The following is a 21,918-nucleotide window of genomic DNA, read 5'->3' on the forward strand; positions in this document are numbered from 1 at the left end:
GAGACGAAGAGAACCTTAGCCAAGGGAGCAATTCTGCATTTTTACTGAGGTTCCAAGCGAAGCACATAAACTTGGTGTCTGTTTGGCTCATTGTGGTCACTTTACCTTGCTGGGTAGCTAAACTCCATCACAACCGCTCTCTCTCTCCCCCTCCTCAGAGGGGGAGAAGGAATTATGCTGGAAAGGAAAAAAAAAGGCTCACAGGTTGAGACAAAGATAATTTAATCAAAGGGAAAAAGAAGAGGGAAAAAAACAAGCAAGGGCTGTGCGGAAGCACACAGAGAGAGAAAAAAAATTCTATACTTCCAATCAATGAGCAGTATTCAGCCTGGGAAGCAGGGCCTCAATAAGCGTAGTGATTGTTTGGGAGGACAGACATCTTCATAAGGAGGGTCCTCCCTCTCCTTCCCCTTTCCCACCTTTTATAGCTGAGTGTGACACCACAAAGTATAGAATATCTCTTTGGTTGGTTTTGGTCAACTTCCCTGGTGATGTCCCCTCCCAGTGTCTTGCCCACCTCCAGCCTACTGGCTCTAGGGGGGTTTGGAGGGAGTCTTAATGCTGTGCCAGCATTGCTCAGCAATAGACAAAGCACTGGTGTGATACCAGTGGTGTTCTAGCTACAGCACCGTATGGGCTGCTGCAGGGAAAATTAACTTCATCCCAGCCAGACACAGTACACTTATGGATTGGTAAATTCCATTGTTGATGTTCTTTCCCCCTTCAGTGCTATGTAGTAGAGGGCTGGCCATGACTGCTGGGTATCTCCCTGAAGGGAATGCAATGAGAAGCCTGGTGGTTTCTTGGAATTTCAAATTTATTATACAATATTTTTTAAAACTTATGGTGCATTGCCTATTTGATGTCTGAGACATAAACACATCCTTTAAGAATAGAAATATAAGAATATATGTAGTTTAAATTAGTATATAGATTCAAACTCTTGAAATACGGAGTAGAAAGTTTAAAATTATAGATAATTAATTAAGAAAGCACATGTTCGGCACTAATGCCACTCCAGGTCTTCAAACATCAGCCAATCAAGTAAACAGAAGAAACTAAATTGATGAACAGTGTTATTTATACTAATCTGCTCTTAAGACTACAAAAAGGGATCAAATACACATTTTACTCTATTCTACCTGCATGGTCGAAATGTGTCTATATGAATAAAACTAATTAGTGACTAAGGGAAAGACTACACTCTTATACTGCAATCAAAACTGATGGGCCTCATCGAAGGTTTAGCATATTACAAGAGCTGCCAATGCTTGAACAGGAAAACAGGAATAGGATAATTCCCTTAATTAATGCAGATAGTTAGCATTCTATTTAGAGAGAAAAAGCTTCAATGATTAACAAAAAAAGAAAAAGAAGAGAAAGAGAAGTTTTCGCTTTCTACTCCTGACATGAAGAAACTATAGATATTTATAAGAAGCTGCTGACATGTCTTTTGACTTACTTTCAGTGTTTAGTTTTAGGACTTTTGCTGTGTAACAGAATTGTTAGCATTTCTATTATTCATATACAATAAGTCATTTCTCCATAGCTGCAAAATATAAAAGAAGAATTAAGGCAGTTTTCTGAGTTTCATCTAGAAACTCCTATGTGTATATCCCCGAGGGAGCTGCACAATAGAAACTTCATATATTTAGCTCTTGTTTAATATTATCAAAAAATAATGGTTCAATAAATGCAGTAATATTTAGGTAAATAATCTAAATTATCTCTACTTATTTACTGAACATGACAGCTGCCTTGCCCTCTTATCTTACAGTGTTATGAGGAAGAATAATGGCAATGTTTGAGGAATGGGCTAGTGGGAATCGAATCTCGTCCAACAGAAATACTTCAAAAAGTGTAAAACTGTTTCAAACTTCCTGTAATCATAAGTGTAGCTGTGGCTGCTCATAAAAAACCATAAACAAATAAAAACTCCTCACTGCTTCTACCTGCAGCTCCCCTCCTTCACCCTGTAGCCTCACCAAGGCCCTGGCTCTCACCCCTGATGCCTGCCAGGGGCTCGCTGCAGCCAGGCTTGTGGTTTGGGCCTTGCGGGTGCATCCCTGCTTGGGCTTCCCAGTGAGGCCTCTGACCTGCCTGGTGGCTACCAACCGCCCCAGGCCCATGGGACTCTGGGCTGCTCTGGCCACGTACCAGGCCCAGCTGCCCACTGCCTGTTCAGTGCCTGTGAGGGCAAGGGAGTGCCCTACCACCTAATGGCCCCTAGCCCCTCTTTCACCCAGCAGCCCCATCCTGTCCAGCCCTGGCAATGTAGGGCACCATATGATGCCCTGGGAGGGCTTACATCACAGAAAGTTTGTTTTATTTGTTGGCAAAAGTAATAACAGGAAGGAAGCAGAATGGCTTGTCTCCTATTGTAGCTGAAAGCTGTGTGTAGGATGGGAGCTGTTTCACTGCTTCATCTTGCTTTGGCTTACCACTGGCTTGTCATTATCCATGTACAACTTCTCATTTTTCCTCTTCTGTGTACCATATGTGTTCTGTAATTTTATCAGTGTGTAACCCCTGGCAATAATTAGCTATATCTTACATGTAAACTAGCCACAAAGTGTTAATATTTTATGGTTTCTGCATGTGCTCACTCCAACTATCCATTTTTCAGGGTAAACAGTTATTTTAGAAAATATGTGTTTGCTACTGTCTTCTCTGACAAACCTGTGTGTTTACAGAGATACAATGACCACAGAAAGCCTAAAGCCCATGCTGAACCTTCATTTAAACCTTGCCATGTCACTGTGTGGTTGAGAGGGCAATTTGCATAGCTATTCTAGTCCCACGCTGGTTGAATACACTTTCACATTTGCACAACCTAACAATGTGCATTAGGTATGATTTTCAGCTGGGATATTGCAGTCAGTATTGGTGGCCAGAGTTCCAGATGTCCCAATACAAGAAAAATGGAACGAGTTGTGAGATTGGCTGGACAATAATATTTCCCACTGTTCTGATCTCATCATTCCAGATGAAGAAACAGCAAGGGTTAAACAAATAATGTTAACCCAGTCTGATCATTTGCAATGATTCTGATAAACACCTTGAACTGTAGCCTTACCATTAGAATGGAATCTTTTAAAGTATATACATATGAAGTGTATATATATATATATGTATATAAAAGCCATTTTCCAAACTCAAATCTAAGCATTTAAATTCTATTGACATATTATCTTATTGTTTCTATATAAGTCATCAGTGATATGAAAACTATGTAGTACAATTTTAATGTAAGGAAATATAGCCTTCTATATGCTCACAGCTAGCTTCAAGAAACATTTATTCTGATCTTTTTCAAATCTTTCACCCTAAAGCAACTGTGTTGTCTGCTGTCATTTTTAACTCTCTTCACATCATAGTGTTGAAGGAACTGACATAACAGGCAGTCACTGGGAACTGAAGTGCAGCTTGCATGATCAATTATGTAAACATACTGACAGTCACATAGTTCACTAGTATAACATAACAAGGTTATATATATAAAGTTCCCTTGCTCAGGATGGCATTGGGATATTACTGGGCACAGAACACCTTAAATACAAAGTTTCTGAAAACTATAGTCATGCATTTCTTATGAAAAGTTTATCTATTTAGTTTATTTTAGTTTATTACTACATTTGATCCAGATTTTCACATTTTTAATGACTGAGCAATTAAATTTTCCCAAGCAATTTGCACTGAGGTGTATAGAACTGCATATTTATAAACACAAAAATATACAAATACTTGAAGTTTACTCTTTGGCGAAAGACCATGGTGTTTTATGCCAATTAAAAAAATGAAGACAAAAGTTTACAAAACAGAAATAAAGAGATTATCTTTAATCAGATCGGAAAGGTGCCTAGTTCAAAAGAGTAGCTCGGAAGCCTGCAATACACTAATGTCTGAGTCTGTAGTGTTCAATCAACATTTGATGGCTGTTGTTTCCGTTTTTTTCATAACAAGTGTTTCAACTGAGCTATTTCCTGCATTTTTAGACTGGGTATGTGCTCTCAGTTTTCACCACTTGCAGGCATGCCACTGAATATCATTGAAGTCAGCAGGTTTTCACATTCAGTTAAGTCTCTGGCTAATGAATGTATCTACATATACATTATTTTCTTCTATCCTGTTCCATGTATTACATCTAATGATATCCCATTGACATATACTTGAGAAATAAGATGTAAGTATTAGTTTTAATTACTTGTAAAACCCTCTTTTCATAATTGATGTTAACATTTCGGTGGCTCTAGCCCAGCTTTTGCTGCAACGGGGGGGGGGGGGGGGGGAGGGGGGGAGGGGGGAGGGGAGGAACTGGGGGATAGCTCTCTAGAAGAATTAATGCTCTCACTGAAAACTGCATTTAAAATGCATTTGCTTAAAACCTTAGAAGAAAAAAAATAATTCAGGCTAATGCTTTTGTTTGAAATGTCAATACAAGATGTACTTGTTAGCTCATTAACTTTCTACTATACTGTCTCTGTCTTTACTACGTAGTGGACTGTGGTAGATACATATCAAATATATTGTTTGGTATTAGGTTCCTTGTCCTAAACTTCATTTGTCATGTTTTTCATATTCCTACTGTGGCCATCACTCTTCAAGACAGAAGCATGTCTTATGTATAGAAAGAAAAGCAACTTTAAAACCCGCTACTGTGAAACAGAGGTATGTAAGAAATCAGCAGGAAAAAAAAAAAAAAAAAAAAGGACTGGAGAGATATCCAGATTTCTTATCTCCTTTATATTTCAGTATATTGTGTAACTGTTCAGGATTGAGTGTATCACACGTTTCAATGGATTTGAGAAAACTTTGTTGTTTTGACAAAGGTAAATGTCTGGACAGCTTAACTTGAAGGAGAAACAATATTCTGTGTATGCTAACAGTTAGTTTTAGGAAGTGGATGAGATGGGAGAAAATTACTGAGGAATGCTGTAGAGGAAACTATTTCACATAAAAGCCTGTCTTGATAACTCTGTTGCAACATAAAGAAGTAGAAGTAAGTGCAGTAACTTATGATAGACACAGAGAAACCTGTACAGCAGATGAAGGAATTGTAAATGTAAATCAAGTATGAACAGATAGTGACATGAAGCATCTGGAACAAGAAATGGACTTTCTGGAATTTTGCCATGCTAATAGCTTTAAAAAAAAAAAAAAAAAGAAAAAAAAAAGCAGAACAGTGAGTGAATTACGTAAAGCTGAAGTATTTGAAGTATTGCCTGCCTGCTACTAGCAGGCGCAGTATTGCAGTATTGATCTTTACTGAGGGTGTTGGACCATGTTGATGCTGTTTTCAAGATTATTTTCTTTATATTCATTTTATCTTGATAGGTTTTAAGCTGTGTTTTATGTTATGGTATGTGACATCTCAAGAGGATTCTCTTGTAAAGGAAAAACGAATTCTGGAGACAAACAGAACCTGAGAGAAATGTATTTACATAAATATCATGAACAAGCTTTATCACTAGCATGAATGATTGTAATACTAGAGCACTTCACAGTACAGAACAAATTTAATTAATTTAATTTTAAAATATTTAAATAAATTTAAAATTTAATTAATATTACATTAATAACATTTTTGTATTCGGCCTTCACTCTGATGTAGATTTTCTTGAGAATGAAATTAGTAAGAACAGGATAATGCCCAAGCTTTCAGAGCAGAGTACAGCTCAAGTAAAACAAACCCACATACTACAAGAAAAGTTGATTCAAAAATCATTCTGATGTTAATTGTTCATCAAAGACTTCAGACAAAATTTTTTTAGGGGAGGGGAAACAGAGATTTTAAAGTGCTGATATTTGGAAAAGAAAACTGTATAAATGGATATTAATTGTTTTAATTAGGTAAGTGTATTAGTTTTGATGGAAGATTTTTAGTGTCTTCCTGGTTTTCCAGAGATTTTCATGCTGATAATTAACAACAAAACACTTTTTGCTAACGTATGGTAAAACTGCAGTTAACAAAGATTAGAAGAGATAAGTTAATTATGTCATGGAAGAAATTGTATTTATCTTGTATCATACACATTTATCTATGTACTGTATACATGAGTATATGTCCCATCTGCATTTAACAAAATTTGATTTAAAAGAGACTGGTAAAGAGCATAGGACTAGTTCAGGGCCCAGTAGAGAGTGGTTTGACATTAAAACAAAACAAAACAAAACTCCCTAAGACTTGTATAGTCTCAACTTGGTGGTATAGACAAAGGATGATGCTGCTACCTTTCATACCGCAGGTAGATCAAAGGATTATCTTTGAGGGAAAACAGCTAAACTTTGTTTTTTAACCATGCCATGTTTTATAAAGCCTGCCACAAAAGAAAACTGAAGGAAGAGGACATAAATTGAATATGGACAGAAGCAGACAGATCTGGACTACAAGGCAGGTCTGTAAATTGTTTTTTTAAAGACTGTAGAAGACTGTAGTTGAATACTCACTTGTATATGAGATTATCCAACCAAAGGAAAAGGGCACATTCATGAGCACCATGCCAACGCCATATAAATTAGGAATGGGGAAATCTCTGAAGAACATAGTTAATGAATACTGATAGATGTAATAAGTATGAGAATCAAAAAGCCTGAAGTCATAAAAGAAGAAGGAGAAGCATTTATATTTTTCTGGATAGCCAAATCCTACTTCTATATTGAGTATAGTTCTTTTTTTGCCTTTAGGCTCAGTCAAAAGGTCACTCTTCAGCCATGCTGGACTTCAACTACACTTGCTCAACTGGCAGCACGCTTGACTAAGAACAGATTATTACAGAGCTGTGGCTCCCTGCAGAATGGAAATCCAACATGCAAACAAACAAGGCTGACACTGCACAAAAGAAATTTAAACTGGTAATAGTACCTGGCACCTTCACTAAGCTAAGGGAAATAGAGCTGAGGCAGCAGTTAGGGTTGAAAGTGGTTCTCAATTCTTTTTATTCAGATGGACGATGTTCATATTGTGAAAACTGGTAACAAAGGAGTTTGTGGGATTGTACCAAGAAATAGGAGTGTTGTGAGAGTGACTTTTGTTATGGCTAGTTCATCTAAGATTATTTGGAATGCATAATTTAAAGAAGATAATCACCTTTCTGGAAACAAAACAATACGGCAATTCACTCAGCATATGCCTTTCAGCAGTTTTAAAGCTTTTGAGCTCCTTACACACGTTTAGCTTCTATTTAGCTTCTATTATTCTTATTTTAAACTTCTGTGTCTCAGACAGTCTTTCTGCTAGTTTGTTCTTCATTAGTCATGGTCCATTTTTTTTTTTAAATCCTTTTTTTTTTTTATCTAATTTTATTCTCCCTATTCCTGCATTTCATTCCTAGTTTTCACTCTGTTGTTTTTTTTACTCACCCAGTTATTTTCTTTTCCATGGGTGTTGTTCTGTTTCGTGATCTCCAAAATATTGTTTGGAATTTTCCAAGAATGTTATCATGCAAATCAAGTTTTGGAAATAATGAATAATAAGGCTTTACAAAACCAACCAACCAACCAATCAAGATTTTTTTTTTTTTTTCCTATTACAATGTTGTTACCTTTGGAATTTACTAGTTATAAATTTAATTCTTATGACTAAGAAAACATAATTTTTCTAGTTATATGATGGACCTAACCTTACATCTTTCATCTCAATATTAATGTATCATGAATTCAGATGCTGCTAAGCTGTAAGCCATGTGACACTTGCAACAAAACAAGCTGAGATTTAAAGCACAGTTGGAACACAGTGGGGGAAAAAAATCTATTGATGGATACCTTACATAGGCAAAGTAAACTGTGTCTTTAAGTGTATTTTTCTGCTTAAGAAAGCAGAAAGTTTCTTTTTCAAAAATGTTACTTTTTGGTTTGTTTGAAGGCACATTCTCTCATTTGACAAATTTTGCCTTTACTGGTTGCAATTAAACAGTGACTAATTGGAAGTGTTTTAAATTCTGAGAGTAGGAGAACAGACTGGTCAGAAAAACAGAGTTTGAATCAGTGACTAGTCCAGAACCAAAAGGTCATAGGATGTAGTTAAATAAGCCATTGACCTGTCTATAACCACATTGTTGAAATATGGAATATGTCAAAGATTCTCTAACAAGAAGTTTAAATTAACTGAAGAGGGAGCTGGATAAATTGTTGAAGAAGGAATTAATTGGAGGGCAGATTGAGACTAGGGTTAAGAAGTCTTGTATGGATTGGTTTGATTTTTATCTAGGTGAAAACAAATTAAGTGAAAGAAAATCTAAAGGATAAAACGGTTAAGACAATGTACTACATGGTTTCATGCTTTATGTATTCCTATGCTGTGGTCCTAATCAATCTCAGTTTTACTGACACAGCTGTAAGTGCCTCTAAAGCAAATCAGATACTGTAGGTAGAACAGAAATTATTCAACATGACCAAAGAGTTTCTTTGAAAAATATGTATGCCTGGGCTACAAATGCTCAAGATCAATGCTTTAGTGCTCTATTACAAATAGTGGACAATATTGCCAGGCATACAAAAATATTCATGATGTTAACTTCCTTTGTCACTGAAATGTCACTGGATTGTCATAAAGAATGACTGCAAACCTATGTATTTCATTTAAAAATCTCTCTATGGGGAAATTATATCTTGTAGGTTGAACAATAACATTCCTGTATGTATTAGTGCATTTAAAGAAAGCAATAATACAGACACATTTCATATGTGAAGTAGCTATTTTATGGGTTAAGAATTCTACTGGAAAATAATTACTGAAATTAAAAAAAAAATAAATCGAAAATCACACTTTTTCATTACTCACAATCTTGTCCATGAAATAAGTATCCAGAGGGGAAAAAAGAAAAAAAAAAAAGGCCTAGATAATTTAGGGGTGTACAAATATTCACAGGCAAACAGCACATAAGCGGAGCTATGCCCAAGAGGCCACTCTATATGTGAACTTCTCAGAAATGCAATGTCAAGAATGATTTCTATATATAGACTTGGAGACTCTGCAAGCTAAAGTTCAAGGAAGTGAAGTTGGAGGTTAATGATAAGGCAACATATCTGCACAAACAACTGGATGTACCTCTTGATTATCATCATGTGGAAATAAAATTTTAACAATATATATTTTCTCATTGTCAGTCCCTATTAAACAGTATACGCATAAATTATTCTTTTATTAGTATGAGTAAAGGAACTGCTCATACTTAATTTTATCTGGTACATATATTATGCTTGTCTTTGTCTTTCTTTTTTTTTTTTTTTCAATGCTTTAGGATACATACATATATTTCATTTAGACCATACAAAGTCTAATAGCTTAGAAAAAGACCAATTAGGCAAAATAACCAAACTATTTGTAAACATCTGTGAATTCTTTTATTCCACAGCTGATTTTGCTATTACCAACTGAATATCCATATTCAAATTTTGTCAGGAAACTTGTATTACAACTCAAAAGCAAGTAACAGACGTATTCAGAATGTGTATTCATATTTAATTTTTCAAGAGATTTCACTTCACCCAATTCATACTTAGGAACTGGTATGAATATATGTGTTTTGTTAGATATTATAAGATGGTGTCCAAGTTGGTAGTGGTAGGTGTTTAAGCATTGTTCACTCTTTATAGACAAGCAGTTTTCTTGTTAGCGTTATACAAATTCCTGAATAATAAGAAATCATGATCAGTATAAGAGTTTCCACTGTGCTTTGATTGCTAGTTAAGATTCTGTTCCAAAGTCATAATTTATCCACAGAGACCAAGTTAGCTATAAGTGTTTTGCTTTCATTTGTGAAAGAGGATTACTTGAGTGATGTTTTTTTCCACCTCTGTTCTAGGACTTATATAAAGGGGTTACACATGAAAAATACTGAAATCCTGTCAATATTTCTTCCTCTGTAGGGAATGTGACCTGCAAGATGTTGAACATCTGCTACTACCGTTTATCTGGGATTTACAGAGTTGGATGGTGAGTTCATATAAGAATAGACAGATACAATTAAAAATAAAATGTAGGGTTTATAAGAAAAATATGCAAAGAACTTTCCTATTATTGTTTTAGTCTACTAACCCTTTCTTTCCCTATAGAACTTTGCTTATCATCAGTCAGATAAAAATTAAATGATAAATACATATAAATGTGGCGCATCAAATAAATGTGCTTGAGCTTTTGTTTCCTCATACGGTATGTCACTATAACTGTCTCCTTAAACTGAAATGTCACTGCCTTTGGTCTTGCTTTTAGAAATAGAACTGTGATCCTGTAGCTTTCAATATTTTTATACTAATTGCATTAACAGTTTTTGCCTGTGAGAGAAGAAGGCAAAAGAGGTTATTAGTGACATATTTATTTTAAAGTGAAATATATATATTTAATAAAGTTAACTCTTTGTAAAAACATATACTTCATTGTATATTGGATGTTACGTAATGGAATTACACTTGAAACACAAGAAAATATAAGCCTGCACCGCCATTCATCCACATGGATAAAAAACATCATATTCAGAATTCGATGAAGGCACAGTGATCTCTCTCTGAACATTAGCTTATCCTATTTCAGCAGAACAGGAAATCACTCCATTAGTTCTAGTGCTTGAATCCTAGAGGGTAAAGCCGAATCTTGTAAGTGTCAGGTTTATTTTTCATACTGAGCTTAAGAAGTGAATATCATTGAATTTACAATTTTCAAATAAGGCTGCAAAGACTTGTTAGGTAAGCCTTGATCTTCCAGTGAGTAGATCATTCAACCTTTAATTTTAAGGTACCTATACCTTCATTTCTAAACAAATACCGTCACCATAAGCTTGACTATCTTAATTTGTTCAAGATGCTTAGTGGTATTTATATAAACATGGAGATCAGGAGACTTATCTGAGAAAATACCAAGGATCTTGGAGATAACATTTAGATGGAACTTAGGAAACTAAGTTCAAGGGGGAACCCCCCCAAGAAAAATAATCCAAAACAAAACAAAATAACAGCAACAACAACAACATAACAAAACTAACAAACAACAACATAACAAAACTAACAAACACAAAACCACCATGCATAAATTGCATAGGTGTTTGAGACACCCTCAGTGCTTAATATTTCAAGCAATGATTTTCCTAGGTACCTCAACCTCATTGTAGGTTGTAAACAGTACAACTCCTAGCTCAGAAAGCTGGTAGGTGGGAATAGCAATGGGTGACCTGACTTCTTTCTGCATTGAACTGTCATGCCAGTAATAGGCTTTAAGCTATCTGAAGCAAGACAAGAACCCTTTCCCATGTCTTGTTAATCAGTACTTTGCAAGTGGTCATAAAATCATGGCTTGCTTACAGTTTCACTGGAAGAGAACGCAACCTGGACAGATTTCCACAAGGTCAGATGACTCGGTAGGCAGAGCGTCTGTTTCATCTTCTGACACCAAATCTATTAATTAGGTAGTAGAGTTGCAAATAATGGCTTTTACAAATATCCCTTTACTTTAGAGGATATCTGAATGTATTGATTTCCTCTATAGGTTTTAATCTATATCTGTATTTATGTTTTATGCCATGTGCAACCATGATAGACTAATGGCATCTCATACTACAGGTTAGATGTAAGCACTACAAGGTTTAGGGCAGTGTGACTCTAAACAAAGGCACTGTATACACACCAGCTTGTGACAAATTTTGGAGCACTGGTAGCAAAATAAAGTCACGGTTTTGACAGACATTAAAGTGTACTAGTTTAGAATGAATAATCAGATGTCCCTTCTTTGACCTTTTCCAAAAAAAACATCTATCCAACTAGTTGGCTTATGAAAGAGAGAGTATCAGTCTCAAATGAGTGGTAGAATTCAGCAGATGCTGGTATGATGCCTGCCAATTCTGTTAAATTGTTTGCCTAGCGAGTTTGCAGAGAAGTCAAAAGACCTATGGAATCCAGCAACATTCTGTTCTAACTTTGCTATGACGGATATTTTTTTTATTTTTATTTATTTATTTATTTATTATGCCTTTTTTATGCTTTCATTTTTCAAATGAAGCATCTTGAGGAAAAACAAAGCTTTTAAGTGATCTTTCATAATCCTCCTAAAATGTTGACACAATTAATTATTCTGACTTATGGACTATTGGCTATCCTATGGACATTTGGCTATCCTAATTAGTAGATCAGCAGTATCCAGTTCCTTCAGATGAAAAAGAAGGTTTCATCTTATTAAACAAAGAAATTTTATGAAATAGTTTGTTTTCTTTTTCAAATAAGTTAGAGTCGTCATATTGCTCCCAGCACTGAGTTTGATGTAGTGTTAACAGACAAATTTAAGGACAGCTATCGGCATACGTTACTGCATAATCTTGAAAACTGCAAATGCAAATTCAAATACAAAATAAATTTAAGAAAAGCTCATATCCTACAGATATTCCATTGACCACTGATTACTTTGCTACAAACTTAGTGATCTCATAATCCATCAGAAAACCCTGAAGCCCAGAAGTTATGCTTCTATTAAGACAGCATATCTTTGTAATGATCCCTTTAGTGTCCAGTGATAACATGTGACTAAGGCTGCCAACAAGTTTTGTTATCTTAGTAATGAAATGCAGTGGTTGCTGATGATATCACAAAGTATATCAGCATGGCTAACACTTCTTTGGTAAATTATGGTGCCAGCCACTGACTGACCTCAAAGTTAGTTTTTGAATGGGAATATTATGCTGCTGTTGTCATAGTTTTATGGCTGCAAGATTTGGACAGATTGCTATATAAACACTTCATTCATTTCTGCCTATGCTGATTTCAGCAAATACCTAGTGTCAAGTGGCAAAATATGATAACTAGTGCTGAAGCTTTGCAGGTCGGTAAAAACACTGACATTGACAGTGTAATTATCATATCTTAGATTAGAGAGCAAAGTCATATAGTTCATATGCCTGAGGGGAGCATCCTTTTTTTTTTTTTTTATAGAAAAACAAAAATGCAGAGCTGGGTGGCTGAAATGTTAGGAAGATGATCTCGAAGCTAACCTTAAAGCATGCAAAGTAAACATATCTTAAGACAAACATTGATGGGAACAACTTTGTAATACTAATGACACAAAGGGACATACATACATACACTGAGCTGAAAAAATCTTTACTGTGGAGCCAGAAAAGAAAATAAGGACATGATAAAAGAAAAATCAGAAAGCACAAAATTAAGAAATGACTTCAGGATGTCCCAGGTTTTGCATGTGACATGTCCACAGGGTAATGTGTCTTCCAATAACTCACTCGTATCCTAGAGTTTTTGACTGAACTTTGGAACACTCTGGTGCGGATTTTCATATGTTTATCACAAGGGAAAGCTTTTTCCCCTGTAATAGTGTGAAATAGTATGTTCCACACTAGTCCCTCTTGGATCACTCTTGACTGCTCCAGAGGGTTCATGGTCTGTTGACTTTTTATTGTCTTCTCACTTTGAATATGAATGTTGGAAAGGCCATACTTAGTCCTGAAGTAGAATTCATATTAGTGAACTTTAGCAAGTGTGTACTACTATCTAAATGGATTTTACTGGAGTATTTTGTTATTTGGGAGCTCTTTGTGTTTGAATGCAGAACAAAAGCTGAAAATTTAAACTCTATGAACCATAATAGGGCTAATTATAAAATGTGTAACTACTGCAGACTTCAATTAATGCAAACTGCAGCATCACTTTATAGAGTTAAGAAAGATGAGTTGCTATCTTTTCAAGCAACAGAAATGTCCAAGCACCCTACAAAATAATTACAGTCTGAAGTGTTCCTCTAGGCTTAAAGCAACAGGAAAAAAAAATCAAAAGGTATTAAGATTTCACTTTTCCTTGGATTTTTATCTCACTTTATATTAAAGAAATGATAATTTTAGTTTAAATTATAATAGCTACACTCTGGTTTCAGTGCACTATCACTGAAATTATTAAACCTACTCATGTTAAAACAGATAATATTATTAAAGCATAATCATATAACAAAAGTTATCTTATGACTTAAAGGGGTCACAGGAGTTTCTCCAGTCTCCACAAGAAACCTGCTGTCTGACCTCAGCGGCAGTTGAAAAAGCTGGATATGTTAAATCTACATTAAATTAAAATAGGAGAATGAAACATGTTCAAGTAAAGTGATGCTATTAATGCAATGACTTCGCATATGATATTTCTAATGCATTATCATACTTATCCCATAGCTATATATCTTATCAACTACTATTTCTCTTAAACCCAGAAGAACTTGTAGAAAAAGGAACATACATTTGACTTAGAGCATACATGTAATAAATACATTTCTTTTCTATTCTTCAGTGACTGATTCTGGAAGTTAAAGGTGCTATATCTTGGACTGCAGTTTTAAAAATCAATCAAAGCTACATCTCACTCTGAACTTCTTTAAGTTTTGGTGAGCGTTCAGATGCCAAATGTAGTTCTAAAATCTAGGATATAACACTCAATGCACTAGACACATGAATGAGGATCAGGATGCTTGCATTTTCTTCATCCAGACAGACTTTTTGTGAAAAATCTGCTTGGTTTGCTGCCTCAGTATCACTGTGAAATATTTGCTCACTGCTCCAGGGTGAAATATACGGGGCAAAACTCATCAGTAACTGAGAGGTCCTCTGAAATAGCAGAGAAAAATGCTGGTCCTTCCTCTGGATCCACAGTAGTATCTCTTGAAATCAGTACTTCTGTATTAGTTCAGATTTTGATAACAAGAAAAGATCAGTTTCTTTCAAAAATACTGTGTCTTCACATGAATACACTGAAAAAGGAGTCTCCAACAAGTCAAAATCAAAACCAGGGAAAGGCTACAGTGGGTCAGTAACACCGGATTTTAAATTTTGTAAGACTTTGCTAGGTTTCTCATGCACATACACTGTGCATCCATCCCACACCTTTGATGTCAATAGAGTCAATAAGAAGTATTCTACAGATTGAATATGTACATTTGCCTCATCAGCTTGTCTGGTCATTCACTTATTTCCATTTGGCCATTACCAGTGCCTAAAGGCAATATTCTCAGCAGTATGGTTTTTTTTTCTCTCTCTTTCCTGAGATTCCACTTTCCTTTCTAAAATACATTAGTTTCTTCAGTGCCTTTTGAAAGAACAAGCAAATCTATGCTTACTTATACTAGTTTCAGTCTGACCCGACCTCACTGATATCCAACAGTGTATTGGGTTTTCGCAGGTTAGAACAAACTGGACTCTCAAATGCATGGCAATATTCTTCTTTTCAGAACAGACGATGATAAGGATAGTAGGCTAACAGCTTGCACCTCTGGGTAGGGTGAATAAAGTCCTTTTTTTGGTCTAAGTGAAGTTATGCTAGTTGTATAGGTAGTAATGCCCCACATTTTTCTTTTTCCATTCTGTTCTTTGAGAGATAAGTGGTCTTTAAAGCTTCAGAAGGTGGCACTGACACACACACACACACACACACACACACACACACACACCAGCATGTCTTGTTGCTTTTTGCTTATTTTCAAAAATGAAGCTTCCTTAATCCCTCAGCACGCTAATCTGTTTTTTTCTTTTTTAAATCCTTTTTTTTTTCTTTCTTTTTTTTTTTCTCCTTTTTTTTTTGGGGGGGGGGAGGGATGGCATAAAAGCTGCTTAATCTTTGGCACAGTAACATTCAGCAGATGGATTAAAGGTCTTATCTTGCTAACACCGGCAACATCAGGAATCGATATATCAGTGACTTCCTCAAGTAATATCTCAAGATAGAACACAGAGTTTTCATAAGTTTACAGAAATGATCCTAACTCTTTCCGATATATCTGTGAAGTGAGACAGAGAAATGTGGTTTTGTCAGTACATTTGAGGCTCACATAAGGTCACAAGGGAAGAACATTTGTGCCCAAGTACATCTGCAAATAGCCTTTGCTGCTTTTTCAAACTGAGTAGTTGATGTGGTTTTTAAACTTTGACAGCCATAAACAAATTTTTCTTTGATGAACTGGCATTCTTCTCCTCCTTCTCTTGTTTCTCCTTCTCCTCCTCCTCCTCCTTCTTTTCCCTATAATTCTGTCAGACACAATGAGCTAAATAGAAGTAATATCTTTTTCAGTCATCAGACTGTTCTATATAGAACAGGCCTACACTTGCATAAGTAAATGGCATGTATTCTGCACCAAAGTTCCATAAAAATCCTAAAATACCTTTAGGAGACTACCTTCAGCCCTTTTCACACTGTGAGCTCAGATCTTTGCCCAGTGAGAGCGCCTATATGGGGAAGCTGAACAACAGCTCACTAAGCACTTAGTGAATGCTCTTTGGTATAGCTGAATCTGACCTTCGTCTGATGCAATTCAGCGTAGCTCCACTGATACCAAGGGAACAGCAACAATTTATACAGGGTGAAAATACAATCCATAATATTTATTAAGCCTTTCTTCTACTGTAGAAATAACTAGATATCCAACAGGGGTAAATCAGTGTAGTTCCATTGAAATCTGTGTAGACATACTGATTTAAAGAAGTGAGAATACTGGCCCGCAAGCCTTTCACAAATGAATATGCTCTTTTTGCTGATACTGTTTTCATCTACTTGTGAAGTCCTTATATTACAAGTTAGTTTTTCTCTTTTCATTACATACTTTTCTACAGTAGCACTTCGAAAGTGTGAGCCTCCCTCTCACCCTCTCTGACTGTCATCACTACAACACTGCTAAGGTCACTGACTTCCAGGCTGGAAGCTTCTTCCATTGCTTTCTGTACACTCTTTCCACCATTGCCAGAAGGCTGCTATTGACACTGCCTGGCTGCTCAGTCCCTGGGCAAGACTGTGATGTAAACACAAAACCAGACCTGGCCTGAACTGCCAGGTGAGGCCATTTTCCTTTGTCAGGAGTAGCGCAAGACTCTGATGTAAACACAAAACCAGACCTGGCCTGAACTGCCAGGTGAGGCCATTTTCCTTTGTCAGGAGTAGCACAAGACTTACAGTCAATGGAGTGCATCATGAAAAAAGCCTTTGAAACCACAGTGGACTTTGCAGACTACTCCAGTAGACTGCACTGAGGAAATAAGGTCCTGATTACAGTGATTTAAAAAATCACTGTAGACTGCCTATGGTAGTGTTAGTCTGTAAGGTTATATTCAAGTGTCTTTTGGTTGGGTTGCATAATGCTTCAACTTTATGGGGCTGCTTGCAGCCCTTTTCTAAATAGGCTGCAAAGCTCCATATTTGGGACTGTGTCACATGGTATGAAGAGTACGCCAAAAAGCTAAGGAGATTCAAGTGTTTTTAATTTCTCTTTCAGGTGTGCTTCACGCCAGTGTCTGACCTCCAGAAGCAAGGGATGAACAAGGCAGGGCTCTTCCCAGAGTTCCTGCAGAGCTTCTGCTCCTAGGTGTGGGCACAAGTATGTGTCTGCTCTGGGGCTGTGCTGGTGTGATATCTGTAGGTATCTCTGCAGATAAATAGCTGGTGCCTAGATCAGAGGCTCCCAATGGGTTATGGTGGTGAGAAAAAACAGCACATATGAAAAGCTGAACCCAAGCCACTGAGGTCTTCCAAGCTGTATTGACTGTGGTAGGGACACTGTGGAAGAGGTGGCCATCTTAGAGCTGGGAGGAGAGGAAATATGGATGATACAGAGGTTTGAGACATTCTCAGTCTCTTCAGACCTGTTTGATAAAGATGTCTCCATCCCACTCAAATCCCTAGTTCTGACTTTACCTCTGATAATGTTCCTTCTCTGTGTCTGTGTCAGAGGAACTACAAGAAATCTCACTTTCTCCTTTGTAACACAGTTCCCAACCTCTGAAATTGCTAAAGGGAACGCTCCACTGAAACTAGTATTTATTCTATCTCAAAATACGTTACACTGAACTTTCTGATCTCAGGAGTCTGAAGCTGCATAGAGAATTGACCTGAAAAGGTGGGTGCCATGGCTTTTACAGCACTCTGCACTGGTTAGAGGACAAAAAAAAAAAAAAAAAAGTTACTTTTTCCTCTGTCTCTTATTAGTTTCCATAAGGTTGAAAGTGAACAAGCTCAAAGGTAATTAAATTTTAAAGGTGCAGAAAGAGAAAAGAAATATATTGATCTTTAGGAAGGCTAACATAACATTTTTTTCATTTTCTGTTTATATCAACAACTTGTTCCTATGAACAGAAAATGAAAAACATGTCTTGCCGTAACAAACATCTTTAATGTATGCAACTGTCACTTAAAGCAGCGTATAACTTGAGGTTTTCCTGACCTTGGCAGCTTTACAAGGTGTTGGGAATTGAGTTGATTTTTCTCATCTTGGCATATGAAGCTTGAGAAAGTGCTTCTGGCTCCATCTCCTAAGAGTGCTTGTGGCACGAACATGATGTATACACAGCAACTTTATATGTATCAGAAATAGAAATATCAAGAATGTCAACAAAAGCAGACAATTCTGGAACATTTTTTTCCTGCCAGCTGCTGAACATTTCATACAGACAGAGCCTGACTCTGCTTTTATTAAATCCGATGCAAAGCTCTCAGCAGACATTATGTAGTAGCTTGTTCTCTTTAAAGGTGAAGAGTGAAGAAGTTCTTGAAACCTTGTTTACCGCAAGAAACCCCAACATTGAAATGTTTTTCTGCATTTAGACCAGGTATTTGGAAATGCCTTCTATTTTAGATATTTATTTATTTCACACATCTGCAGGTAGTAGCTGTACCTCATAAACTTTAATCTATGTGACCTAATATATCTAACTCATGTCCTAGCTAATGGAAAAATTCAGAAGAGATATTACTTACCATAATTGCTGCTGCATGCAGTGTGATATGTATGCCCCCCTCAGTACAAAGCAGGTTAAAGCATTGTTTATACCCATAGTTCATCAGTGAGGGTAATCTCTTGGAATAGGGATGATTTTTTTTTCTTTCTTTTCCCCAGAGGTATTTCAACAACATTTCACATGGAAATGCCACAGCTCCAGTTTTCTTTAGAAATTTAAGCATCAGAGATATCTATGAGTCAGAAAGAAGTGACATAGGAATTTGAAACACATAACGAGCAAGTTGACTCAGGAAGTGAAATCTAAGATAATGCTTACATACTTAACGTGCAATTTAGATGCCTAACTCTAAGAAAGCAATATAAGGATATATAAGGATGGGATGAATACTGAACTGGAATGGCTGGGCTGAAAGAAATGTACTGAACTAGAAGAATAGATGATTAAGCGGCTTGAAAATTGACTGTACTTGGGCTCAAAAGGGCTCCAAGGATCCAATATCTCTATATCTATCTGATAGCTGTGAATGAGCATTGTACACTGAGGTGGGTACCAGGCCTCACACTGTTCAACATCTTCATTGATAACCAGGGTGATGGTAGAATGCAATATAAACAAATTTGTTGGTGATAATAAATTAGAGGGAGTCACTGACACAGGGAGTGTCAGTTTGGATGACGTGAGGACAGCGCCAACAGTATCTCTAGGAAAGCTAGCAGGCAGAAATACGGAACAACTTTGCAAGTGGAGCAGAAAGCATCCACCACCTTGTAGTATAGACTAGGAAGCAAGTGAATGAGCATTTGCAATTTGCAGCACCTGGAGATGCTGCCATCATGGGAGGACTGAGCACCCAGGTGCTTCTTGCTCATGAACCCTGTTATGGTCAGACATTTCCTCTATTAAGGGCCTGGTGCAATTGGTCTAATTTACGTAAAAAGCTGATTCAACCTGCACTGGGGGGGGGGGGGGGGGGGGGGGGGGGGCGTTATCCATAAGAAATAAAGAAAAAAAGAAAAGGAAACAATAGAACAACGTTTTATTTTGTTTAGTGGTATAGTGAATGCTCTGCATACAAACTTGTGATCTGGGTGGCTTCCTGAATATGTGCAGCTTATCTCTATGATTTCTGGGCCTCAATATGTTCCCACCAGTGCTGATTGCATTAGCCTGAGTGCTATAGCTTGGCAAGTAGGAGTTCTTTTGGTGACATGAAGCCTAGGCAGGCTAATCTGATACATGTGACAGAAAAATAACCACAAAAAAAGGACTGAGTTGACATACTGTACTATTATGAAAACTCTAGGATGTCCGAAACTGCCTCTGAGACAACTTTAGGTTCCAGGATTTGTATTACAGTAGCAAGGATCAGTGATAGAAAAGACCAATTTCTCAGTACATTTTCTTCAAAACATTTGTATTTTTTTTTTCCAAAATAGAGTAATTCTTTACTATGGTTAGCACCCAATATTAGGTTATATGAACTTATATTTGCATTAAATATAATTTTTAGCAATCTTACAGAATAAAAAAAAATCTTTAGTTATGTAGCTATATATTTACTACCTTTTTATCTCAAGATACATACATATTAAAGACTCTTAAAATATCAATAAATAGCTCGAGGTGAATACTACAATATTCTGATGCTTACCTACTCTTATTTTTATTCCATCGTCGTTCCTGGAATATTAATGCTTAACTTCTAAGTATTATGCTAATGGGTCTGTCAGATATGCTCATATATTCACATGCTTCTTGCAAAATAGTTCAATTTGACTTTTGATTTCTTAAAATATTTCTAAAATGTGAAAATCTGAAATATATTTGTGTTGACATACGTATACTCTTACATTTATTACAAGATATGTTGCTAGTCAGAACACACATTAGAAGTACAATAAAAAAACAGCTGGAATCTTACACAGTTTAAAGTACAACAAGAGTTTTCCTGGCTCTTTCTGATAACTGCAACTATAATGTAATATAGTGGCAGAAAAGTAAATTACACACACAAAAAAAATCCATTTCCATGCTAATGGAGTGTGTTGTATGAGACTGTTAGCATGCTTTCAGAGAGCAAATAGATGTTATTTAAGAAAGTCACTTCTTAGAATTAAGGTGTACATTAAAATTACTGTCTGAAAGATTCTAGTCAGCTAAAAAAAATCTATTTCTTCTTAATGAAAGCATTTATTTCTAAGTAGAAAATGCCAATGAGTAGAAAAAAAAGAAGTGAAGAACTGTAAAGACTGTTTCTCTTTCAAAGCTCTTTAGCTGGTTTTACAACAATACTTTGAAAATGAAAAATATAGGATTGGGAAATTCTGTGGATGTCAACTGACAACAGTTTCTGCCAGTTTCCAGCCTGTAGAAATGAAATACCTTGGGGGGGGGGGGGGGGGGGGGGGGGTGTGACACGACAAAAGAAAAAAAAAAAAAACTTTAACTCTTTAACTGGAAAAAATACTTATGGAGAATTTCAGCTGACAACTGTCATAATCAAAGTTGAACAAAGGAAGAGAAACTCTATGTATGTATGTGCACACTCTCATGTGTGTATGTGAATGACTGAGATCAAGAAAGAGAAGAAAATTGTATATAGACACCAATAGTACTTTGCTAACATTTTTGTCCCATTACATGAAAAGATTAACAGACTTCAAAAGCAGACAGGTAATTGGTAGAGTCACGGCTGCCTTTTGATACATTCTGCTCTCCAGCAGGTCTACTCAATCAGTCCTTCTGCAGTACTGCGTATAGTCTATAATATTTTTTTATTACTAGAAGAGTGAGAACACTGATGACTTTAAAAGCAGACTTGGAAGAGGCCTGGGAAATGCAGCAGCAGAATGATTCTTCCACATGCAAGCTGGTAATTTGCTTTGCTGGAGGTGCAGTTTACCACCACTTTTATTTGCAATCATTTAGGGAGGTAAATGTGTACTCCAAATATTTGCGGAGATCAAAACAGTAACAAAAAAAAAAAAAAAAAATCAATTGAGAGTGTTTGCATTTGAAATGCTTACAAAACTATTTAAAAAAAATGTATTTTATCTTTTACACATGGTACTAGCAGATATATATAGAGAGAACTTTTTCCTCCTTGTCATTAGAATACTATGCAATGCAGAAGTTCTAGTGCAACTCTTTGCCTGGTTTCATTTATAACAGCTGGAGTTAGTTTATAAAGCTGGAGTTAGACTCCAGCTTTGCCTTGTACCTAGTAAGT

At 36.3% G+C, this 21,918-nt stretch overlaps 1 long non-coding RNA gene across 1 annotated transcript; it reads left to right on the top strand.

Moving 5' to 3' along the window:
• Positions 1-3,906: 3,906 nt before the first annotated feature.
• Positions 3,907-19,635, top strand: LOC310882354. The gene is made up of 6 exons (XR_014572902.1): positions 3,907-4,183; positions 4,606-4,668; positions 6,317-6,395; positions 6,685-6,852; positions 9,868-9,934; positions 17,228-19,635. It is a non-coding gene; the product is annotated as an uncharacterized lncRNA (long non-coding RNA).
• The last annotated feature ends 2,283 nt before the right edge of the window (positions 19,636-21,918 follow it).

The sequence above is a fragment of the Anser anser genome (genome assembly GCF_964211835.1).
Source record: "Anser anser genome assembly, chromosome: 1".
NCBI lineage: Eukaryota > Metazoa > Chordata > Aves > Anseriformes > Anatidae > Anser > Anser anser.